Source organism: Giraffa tippelskirchi, chromosome 5 (assembly GCF_054371585.1).
Source record: "Giraffa tippelskirchi isolate mGirTip1 chromosome 5, T2T-mGirTip1v1.2.pri, whole genome shotgun sequence".
In the NCBI taxonomy this organism is placed as follows: domain Eukaryota; kingdom Metazoa; phylum Chordata; class Mammalia; order Artiodactyla; family Giraffidae; genus Giraffa; species Giraffa tippelskirchi.
The window spans coordinates 50,749,016-50,760,068 of record NC_137279.1 but is presented as its reverse complement, the minus strand read 5'-3'; the positions used below and the strand labels follow the sequence as shown (position 1 = coordinate 50,760,068).

At 41.5% G+C, this 11,053-nt stretch overlaps 1 long non-coding RNA gene across 1 annotated transcript in view; it reads right to left on the bottom strand.

Moving 5' to 3' along the window:
* Nucleotides 1–284: 284 nt before the first annotated feature.
* The window catches only part of LOC145506585 (uncharacterized), a 29,342-nt gene continuing 18,573 nt past the window's right edge, over nucleotides 285–11,053 (bottom strand). Inside the window, exon 4 of the long non-coding RNA XR_014054052.1 lies at nucleotides 285–910. This is a non-coding gene — a long non-coding RNA (uncharacterized LOC145506585). The remainder of the gene's footprint in view (nucleotides 911–11,053) is intronic.

Here is an 11,053-nt window from a genome sequence, read left to right as displayed (position 1 = left end):
AATGACAAAGGATCACAATATAACAGCTGTGAAAATAAATGTGTGCTCCGTCACCGAGTTGTGTCTGACTCTTTGCGACCCCATGGACTGTAGCCTGCCAAGCTCCTCTGTCTATGGGGTTTTCCAGGCAAGAATGCTGGAATAGGTTGCCATTTCCTTCTTCAGGGGATCTTCCAGACCCAGGGGTCGAACCCATGTCTCTTGTTTCTCCTGCATTGGCAGATTGGTTCTTTACCAGCTGAGGCACTGGGGAACCCTGTGGAAATCAATGAAGATCATCCAAATGAGAAGAGGCAAAGAGTATTTATTTAGAGCAAGGCAGCCAGCCATCATCACTTATATTTGGCACAGGAAAGCAGAGGAGAGGTCAAATTTTATAGCAGAAAAGAAGGAATGTATGTGTTTCCTCATGGGGGCTATTGACATGGGGAAGTTATATGCAGGCAGGCTGGATTCAAGGCATCCTATGTGACTCTGTGATACGTATTTGGGTTCTTGTTCAGTTAGTCCCAAGTTGGAAGTGGGCACAGAAATTTGAAAGCTGGCAATTATCAATCAAGTCCTGGCTGCTTGAGGCCAGTTGTTGCAGGAGTTATTGTTTGGATGCCTGGACTGTTTGCTAGAAATAGCGATCTGACTTTTTATAAGTCTGATTTGTAGACAGTAGGTTGGCCTCCTGGGTTGGTTATTGTTGATAATGAATTGGTTTCCTGGGCTGGCTGCTACAGATTATGGGTCAGAGCTGTATTTTTATATGAGACCTGGCCATTCTCCATTTGTATATTGAGTCTCTCATGGTTTAGCATTGGTAGAAATAACAAGGCAAAGATATTGAAGCCAGGAAATCTTAGGCCACAAACCATCTGGGGATGCTTCATATTGAAGAGCTGAGGAGCCTCTTGGGAAGTTCCTGTAACAAACAATCAGGTTATTTGCTTGGGCAAGAATATCTTGGAAGAGTAAACTTGTGCTAATCAAAGTAATACAAGAGTAAAGTTATGTTAATGTAACCTGGAGGAGGGCACAGCAGCCCACTCCAGTATTCTTGCCTGGAGAATCCCATGGACCAAGGACACTGGCAGGTTGCAGTCTATAGGGTCACAAAGAGTCAGACACAGCTTAAGCAACTCAGCACACACGCATGTTAATGTAGACAGTACCAGGAGAGGGGGAGATGGGTAGTTTTGGTTTTCAGTTGAATGAATTGAGGGGAAGGGATGGAAAGGAACCAAGATTCATCTAATATCACAGATGTTCCTCAGTTTTAGTTCTTTCTCCACTCCTCCCAGACATGCAAGGTACTGTGAGAAAAGTGAGAATATTCCTATTTTACAGAAAATGGAGATTCTGAGTTTAAATGAGTTGTTCAAAGTCACACTTAGATTGCAGTAAAGGCAGAATTCAAAGCCAGTTCCGTAGGACTCTAAAACCCCAGGCTCTTTCTAGAGCACCATGCTGCTTTCCATAAATTTAAACATTACACAAATCACCTTTTCATTGCCAAGCATATGTATGAAAGTGTAATAAGTATATCCATATGTATGTTTTGGGGGAGAAAGAAAGACAGTGGGGTAGACCTTAGAGGTGCACAAAGTAAGTTGTTTTTGAGTATAGCTTTGGAGTGAGTTTTTTAAGAGTAAGCCCAGAATTTAGACTTGTATCTACCCTTCATTTCAAATATTCTCTGTACTGATAGAAAGCCCTTTTAGCTACTGCATTATAATCACACATTTCTCCTTAATACATGCTTTTTCTAGTTTTTTCCCCTTAAAAATAATTGGAAAAGTAGCCAGAGTTAACTTCAAATAATTAAATGTATGTGATTCTTGGAAAAAATTTCAGATTTTGCAAAAGCTATGCAGTTTTCAAGAACTATGAAAATAAAACTTCTGGCTGTTCCTAGATTTACAGTCTTCACAGTTTGTTTTCTATGCTGCTGGCATTTTTACTGAGTTGGAATATTCTCCAGAGAACATCATTTTATCTTTTATTCCAAAGCAATTACAATTATAATTAGTGTTGTTATTACTTTCTTAGCCACGGCAGGGGAATGCAATGATCCCAGCCCCCAGTTCATCAGTGTAAAATGCTGGGAGTACAGTAATGCTAGGCTGCCAGGAGCAGCTTCATGTTGCCTTCTTCTGAGCTAAGCTCCAAAACTGTGGGTAGGAAAAATCTCAGGAAGAACTCTGTGTTTGAGAGGAACCCTTCCAAAGGAAATGCCCCCATAGAGCCCACGCTTGTAATTTTCTTCTCTTCTTCATTGAGAGGGGCTACCAACCATACTGATTGCATTCACACCCTGCTGCACTTTGGAATTGCCCGGGGAGCTCTGAAAGCTCTTGATGCTAAGGCTGCACACCAGACCAATTAAATCAGAATATTTGGAGATGGGAAACAAGCATCACTATTTTTTGAAACTCCCTAGAGGATTCCAACTTGCAGAGAATTCCAAGTTGGAGAACCAGTGAATGATAGCACGATGCAGATGGGTTTCCTAAACTCTCTGAGAATCTCTGAGGGCAGTTCCAGGTAATGTCCTGGACCCGGATGGACGATGGGGAGACAGTCATGGTGGTCCTGTGCTATGAGGTGTCAGCTGCTGGTACCAGTCCTGACTTGGTGCATGCAGGTCTGGCTTGTGCCCTGGGATGTCGCTCTGCATATGAACTGGACAAGCTGATTGCTATAGTCCTTGACAGTCCCTCTAGACACCAGACTTTGGGGTCTAAGGACTGGTGGGGATCAGCCTTTCCTGGACGAATTGCTTCTTAGGAGCTGGTAGAGCAGTGGACCCAGCCTGGGCACTGTTTTATAGGAGTGGGCATTACTTTGGCTCCTTGAAACCCATGTGGACCAGCTCAATTGCTGAGTTGGCCCTAAGCACCATTGTCACCTCCCCCAGAACTTCTGAGCAGCCCTAGCCAGTTTCTACAGCTGGATGTCTGCAGCCTCCATGGCCATGTTCAGGAAGGGAGAACAGACAGCTCAAAGATGAATTTTCACATTGATCTACTTAGCAGCTAGGATACACAACCACATAGTTTTCAAGGCAGCTATTTATCAGAAGTTATGCACTTCCTCGGCTGGCACACACCTAGATAAGACCAAGTTATACTGGCTTCCAGTGATGACTTAGAAGCACTGGGCACCCCTGAATGCATAAATAGGACAGGGAGAGCCTTGTCAGAGTAGCCTGGACTTTTAGAACTCCTCTTTTATTATGGCTAATGAGAAAGATCAAGTATTTGCCTTGATCAGGTATATTAGTCGTATCCAATCTGAATAAAACAATTATTTTTAATCTTTACTGTAACAGGATGTTAAAATAAGACTTTCCCTAGTTTGTTAGTTTCAGCAGAGGCCACAAAGGCTAAGAAACAAAACAATGGGGAAAAAGTATCGCATATCCTAAGAGATGATGTAACTGTTCAGTCGATATGGTGAAGAACCATTTACTCCATCGTGGATAGATACTATTGTAAAATACAAAATCATGCTCTTGGATATTGCAGCAATGTCAGATTGCCAAAAATGTTTCTAACACTCTCAATTTCCTTACTGAGATCTTCATAGATTGGTAGCAGTTTTAGGTAGCACTGCTGTAGACCACTTTTACAGGTCAGGCTAAGTGCCTGTGAAAATCATTCTGTCAATCTTAGCCAGCATCCCAGCCTGTAAGAGAAAGGTAGGAGAAAGTCAAAGAGCTTGGAGAATAATGATTTCTTTAGAGAAGTGATGGAAGCTCTAAAGGCTCACTTAGAGAGCTCAGTCGTGTCCCCTGGAATATGCGGGGACTTTTATGTGATTCATGCCTAGAAAAATTATAAAGATGAGAGGTTGCAGCTAGAGAGAACAGAGCCATGCAGAGTGAGCTGCACTTTCCTACTGGAGAGGCAAAGATGGATGGCTGTCAGGAAAACTGGCCATGAGCCTTCTATAAAGAACCAGGCCCATGAGAGTGTCCTGCCGGGTGTTAGGATATCTCAGTGGAAAAAAGCTAGAGCTATGCCAAAGAATATAGAAACCAGAGCCGAGGGGCAACACTGAGTAGCAGAGGGAGCAGGCTTCAGCTGCACCAGGAAATTGCAGTTGGAGGCTCCCAGTGTCCAGTGAGTACATGTGTGTGTGGGAGGGGTGGATGGGAGGGGGATTGGCAAGGAAGCAAATCTCATGAGACAGTGATGGGCCACCAGTCACACAAAAGGCCCCAGCCCCAGCTTACAGTACCAATAAGAAAGCACCGCATCTGTCCTCTCCACCTTGTCCCCATCCGTCCCATTCCTACCCTACGGGAGACCTTGTGCTTGAGGTTGGACCAAACTTGGGAACGGAGAAAATATAAGCTGGATGAGTTTGGAGTCTTGATACTATCCTGGCCAGATGTTTCAATGCTAAGAAAGAGGAACTGTTTATTACTGAGAATAACCAAAATACCAATCCATTTGCTTCAGGCTGCATCTAGAGGGAAACACAACTTAAGGACTTGTGTGGATGTGTATTGGTGAGAAAACAAAAGTGACCTCCTGATTTGGCCTCTTGTCATCCAAAAGTGGTAGCACGACCATAGGAAAATGGCTGGAGATCAGAGTCTGAGGGAGATTTCTGGGTTTGCGTGCTTGTTCATCATTTACTAGTGATGGGGTTCTGGACATGCTACCCCCAAATATGGCACTATGGCATATTCATAATTTAAGCTGAAGCAGTTTGAAAGGCTGGTAGAAGCAGGAAGGCCTCTCTGATCTCCCTCTTCCTTCTTCCCTGAAGCAGGTCATGAAACCCTCATGTGGGAGGTGCCCTTCCTGTACCTGGAGGAAAGGAGCATTTATCTTGAAGATGGAGGAATGCTGAGAAGAAGCCAAAATGCTTACTCTTCCCCCAAGTTTACCATTCTTAGCTCATACTTCTTGCCTGATTGTATCTTTCCACAACTTTTCTACTCTGTAGAAAACCTACCATAAAATCCCTCAATTTTAAATGCTACTTGGGTCTTCATTTCCTTATGAAGCATCTCATGCCATGTAAAATTTGCATTAAATTTGTTTGCTTTTCTCCTGTTAATCTGTCTTTCAGTTCAATGTTCAGATCCAGTTAGGGACCCTCAGAGGGTTGACGGAGAAGGCAATGGCACCCCACTCCAGTACTCTTGCCTGGAAAATCCCATGGATGGAGGAGCCTGGTAGGCTGCAGTCTATGGGGCTGCACAGAGTCGGACATGACTGAGGTGACCTAGCAGCAGCAGCAGAGGGTTGACAGAAACAAATTTTTCCTCCCCTATGTGATCTTTGTGATCCTGGTAGAGAGAAACTATGCCTCAGTTTCCCATCTGTAAAGTGGGGATAACTTGACCATCTAAAGTTGCTATGAGGATTACAGGAATCATGAATATAAAGTATTCGAAACAATCTGGGAACATCGTAATAAACATTATTAATAGTCTAAAAATCACCTGGGAGCATGCTAGAAGTGTTGATTCTGAGGCCTTTAAGCCTCACCCACCAGTAGGAAGACAAAAGCTTTGGGACACCCCAAACTGACCACTCAGCCAGGTGTGTCAGGAATCAGTGCCATCCACCAGTGATCCAGTGACCCAACACCAGCTCTGGGAGTCCTGGGCCTGACAATCAGACCCTAGGACCTGTATCTGGCTCTTACCTCCTGGCAGGAGCCCCAGCACCTCTTTTTACCCACTGGGGGGTGGGCACCAGCTTCAGGATGACCAGGATCCCAACTTTGCCCACCAGTGAGCCAAGACTAGCTCCAGAGATCCCCAGGGTTCTGCAGTCAGCTGCCTGATGATCCTATCTTGCCAACCAGTGGCTGATAACCTCCACTGGACAGGACCTGGCAAGCAACTGGACAGGGGGCCAACCAAGTCAACCAGACCACTTGCAGCAGTCAGCCATTTTAACAGAAGGACCCACACAGCCTACATAGGGGGCACCCCTAAAGAGGAGAACACTGAAGTGATGCATAGGATGTCTCCTACATAGAAAAATGGGACAGAATAGAGAGTCCAGAAATAAACCCACAGGTTTATGGTCAATCAATCCTGACAAAGGAGCCAAGAGTATGCAATGGAGAAAAGGTGGGCTCTTCAATAAGTAGTGCTGGGAAAACTATACAGCTACATGTAAAAGAATAAAATTAGAACAATTTATAAACACCATATTCATAGGTAAACTCAAAGTGGATTAAAGAGCTAAATGTAAGACCATAAACCGTAAAACTCCTAGAAGAAAATATAGGCAGAACACTCTTTGACATAAATAGTGGCAATATTTTTTTGCATTATCTCCTAAGGTAAAGGAAACAGAAGCAAAATATACACATGGGACCTAGTTAAACTTAAAGGTTTTTACAGCAAAGGAAACCATTGGCAAAACGAAAAGACAATCTACTGAGTGGGAGAAAATATTTGCAAATGATATAACTAATAATTTAATTTTCAATTTTCAATTTTAAAAATATATAAACAACTTATATAACTCAATATGAAGAAAATAAAGAAATTGATTTAAAAAATGGGCAGCACACTTGAATAGATATTTTCCCAAAGAAGACATACGGATGGCCAACTGGCACATAAAAAGATGCTCAACATCATCAATCATCAGAGAAATGAATAACAAAACTGCAATGAGATATCACCTGTTAGAATGGCTATCATCTAAAAGAACACAAATAACAAATGCTGGTGAGGATATGCAGAAACGGGAACCCCCGAACACTGTTGGTGGGTATGTAAATTGGTACAGCCACAGTGGAAAACAGTATGGAGGTTCCTTAGAAAAACTAAAAATAGAACAGTCATATGATCCAACAATTACAATTACACTCCTGGGTACATATCCAAAGTGGTTACCAGTGAGGCAAGGGAAGGGGGGAGGGACAAGATAGAGATAGGGGATTAGGAGGTACAAACTATTACCAAATTGTACTAATAGTACTAAAATAAGCTACAAGAGTATATTTTACAACACAGGGAATATAACCTATATTTTATAACAATCGTAACTGAAATATAATCTTTGAAAGTGGTAAACTCTTGAAACATAAAGTAGTGTAAATCAATTATATCTCAATAAAAAGTAACAAACAAACAAAAATGCTCCAGTGAGCACTTAATAAACCAGTTAATGATGGAGAAAGACAAAACTACAAGAACTATTTGATTAGTTTGTAACTTATCTGATAGTAGAGATGCTCTGAAAGCAAAAAAGCCTCTACTCAAATAAACATAATTTAAATGAGATGATTTTCATCTATAATTCTACCAAGTATTCTTCCTTAGTAGACCAGTGTTGAGATTAGTTGATGGAAAACTCAGGTTTAGAATACTCCATGTGGCTGGCCTTATCACAATTACACTGAAGTAGTTTTGTGACCTAATGGACTGTAGCCCACCAGGCTCCTCTCTCCATGGGATTTTTCAAGCGGGAATACTGGAGTGGGTTGCTGTTTCCTCCTCCAGGGGATCTTCCTGTCTCAGGGATTGAATGTCTCCTGCCTTGCAGGTGGATTCTTTATCTGCTGAGCCTGCAGAGAAGCCCCTTACTCTCTCATATTCCTTTCAAAACTCCCAGTCATTTTTGAACACATTAGAATAGAGTTCAGTTCCTTCCCAGACTGAGAGTAGTTATTGAATAAAATCTGTTTTCACCACCTTAACCAATGTCCAGCATTGTTTGTCTTTGATACCCTTGCATAGGCTGTGTTTGATGAATATTTGACAACTCTATTGTGGAATGTGAGAATATATTGGCAAAGGCCAATTTGGAATATCAGAATATAAGGGTGTGTGCAGCATGTACGCATTCATTCACTTGTTCGTGTATTCATTCATTAAACGTGTCCCAGGTGATGCAGTGTGCCATGGCTCTTATGGAGCCACATGTCTTGCAGAAACTTCACAAAGAGTTTGAAGATGAAAGAGTCCTAGAAACAAATTGTCCCCACCATAGTTTCAACATCACTGTGTATGGAGGGGTTGATGGAAATTGGACAGGTTGACAGATTAAATTGTAAAGGTGTTTTATAGCATTAGAAAATTTAATATATTCTTAAAAGTTCAATGAAAGATTGTAAAAACCTCATTTTTTAAATTAGTTCATGAAATAGATACCAAGTGAGAAGAGGTTTTTTTTTTTTTTTTTTTGCACATGCTCTCTAGTTTTAGTTTCACAAGAGTTTTGGAGGGGGGGGTTGGTTTAGTATCTGCTATTTAATGTTGTGTTGAAAACAGACTCAAGATAACCTCATTTTAACTTTGCAGAATGAGTTGCAGATGTTTTCCTTATTTCCTTGCCCAAATATCAAGTTTCGAGAATCCCAGCCTTGTAATTATCTGCCAATACTACAGGAGGTGCTGATTATCTGCTTTTGATTCACTAATTATATTGTCTCTCCTCCTTCCTCGGCTAAAGGTTACATTTACATAAAAGATATTCAAGGATAATACTTTACCATCTAAGTGGCTTCTGCCTTTAGCATTTAAATTATAAGCTGTAATAAAGAAGGACCAAACTGAGAGACATCTCAGTGATCCTGGATACAGGCTTTGATACTGTCATGAAATCATTTTTATTATGTAGCTGTAAAATTCTAATGTCTCAATTACTACATAGTATAAACCTCTACTCCCACACTTTCTGTCTTTCCACTCTGTCTTTTGTAATTCCCCTCCTTTAAGGGTGAGAGATGCAAGAATTATACCAAACTTCTGTGCAGTTCCCAAGCTGAACCATGCATCAAAATCACCTGAAGGATTTACGTGCACACACACATACACACACACAACACCCTCACAGAGAGATGAATTTTGTAATTCAAAGTAGAGGCCCAGAAATTTATGTTTTTAAACCTTCTCAGGTATTTTTAAATGCAATCTACTATTGGAAAACAACAGCCTACTTAATAGTGAGGCAAGTTATGCAGCAACTATACCAAAGTGAAAGTGAAAGTTGCTCAGTTGGGTCCAACTGTTTGCGACCCCATGGATGATACAGTGCATGGGATTCTCCAGCCCAGAATACTGGAGTGGGTAGCCGTTGCCTTCTCCAGAGGGTCTTCCCAACCCAGGGATCAAACCCAAGTCTCCCACATTGCAGGAGGATTGGGAAGTTCAAACACTGAGGCAAGTTATGCAGCAACTATACCAGAGGAGAGGTTTAATAATTATACACAAGTTGTATTCCAGAATTCAAAGACTCCTGAAAAGATAAGGTAGCTTTTTTCTTTTCAGTATGATTTATGCTACAAACTGTTGCACATACCAGGAGATATAAATACAGTGTTAAAGAAAGACACCATTTCCTAGATAGAACAACAGCAACATTTTAGCAAGATTTTATGTTGACCTTACAGTTTTATTAGGGGTACATCACTGCATAATTACCACTGTAGGTAACTCAAGTCAGTCCTACCAGGGGCCAACTAAGGAGCTGTGTAGATGTACCTCAAGAGTGTACCATTAAAGGACTACATAGTTGGAGTATTTATCCACTGGCAGGAGGCTCAGGCTGACTGAGGGATGCCTCTGAAGGCATTAAATCCTAGTCCTTAGGGGAATGCTCTGAACCAGGCAATCTATGGGGGTGCCTGAGAAAGCATCCATAGAGAAATAGAGGTTTGGGCAGAGGGAATATGGAGTAGGGCATCTAACATCTGTGACAGTATTCAAAGCCTGACTTTTGAAATTAAAATGTAGTTGAGGTACACTATTACGTTAGTGTCAGGTAAACAACACAGTGATTCAACACTGAAATACATTCCCCAAGGACTAAAGGACTACAGGACTGTAGCCTACAGGACTCCTCTGTCCATGGAATTCTCCAGGCAAGAATACCGGAGTGGGTAACCATTCCCTTCTCTAGGGGGTCTTCCTGACCCAAGGATCGAATCCAGCCTCCTGCATTGCAGGCAAATTCTTTACCATCTTAGCCACCAGGGAAACCCTACATTAAGAAATGATTACCATCTAATGTCACCATGCAAAATCACTAGAATGGGACCATATTCCATATGCTTTATATAATCTCTGTGACATATTTATTTTATACCTTAAATATTGTACTTAATCTCCTTCATCTATTCACTCAACCCTCAAACTCCTCTCATCTGGCAACCACTTTATTCTCTATCAGCCTGTATTTGTTTTGTTTGTTTTGTTCTGAATATTCTGGTATTCATCTTTCTCTGTATGACCTATTTCATTCAGCATAATTCCTTGTAGATCCATCCATGTTGTCACAAATGGCAAGATTTCTTTCTTACAGATGGCTGCTAATAGTCCATTATGTATAGATATCTGTCTCACATCTTCTTTATCCGTTCATTTACTGAAGAACGCTTAGGTTGCTTCCAAGACTTTGCTATTTTGAAAAAGGCTGCAATGAATGTACAGGTGCATATATCTTTTCTAATTACTGCTTTTTTTTCCTTTAGGTAAATACCCAGAAGTGGAATTGCTGAATTGTATGGTGGTGCAGTGGTAAAGAATCTGCCTCCCAATGTGGGAGATGCTGGAGATGTGGGTAGGATCCCTGAGTCAGGACAATCTCCTGGAGTAGGAAATTGGAACCCACTCCAGTATTTTTGCCTGGAAAATTCCAAGGACAGAGGAGCCTGGCAGGCTACAGTCCATGAGGTTGCAAAGCGTTGGGCACAACTGAGCAACTGAGCACATAGCACGCATGGTACTCTTATTCTCAACTTTTTTGATGACTCTCCATACTGCTTTCCATCGTGGCTGCATCAGTTTACATTTCCACCAGCAGTGCACAAGGGTTCTCTTTTCTCCACATGCTCACCAGCACTTGTTATTTTTTGTCTTTTAGATGATAGCCATTCTGACAAATATGGAATTGATCTCTCTCTGTGATTTTATTTGCAGTGATGTTTAGTGATATTGAGTATCCTTTCAGGTGTCTGTTGGAAATTTGCATGACTTCATTGGAAAAATGAGTGTTCAGGTCCTCTGTCCATTTTTAAACTGGATTGTTTGCAGTTTTTAACACTGAGTTGTAATGAGCTTTTAATATATTTTTGCATA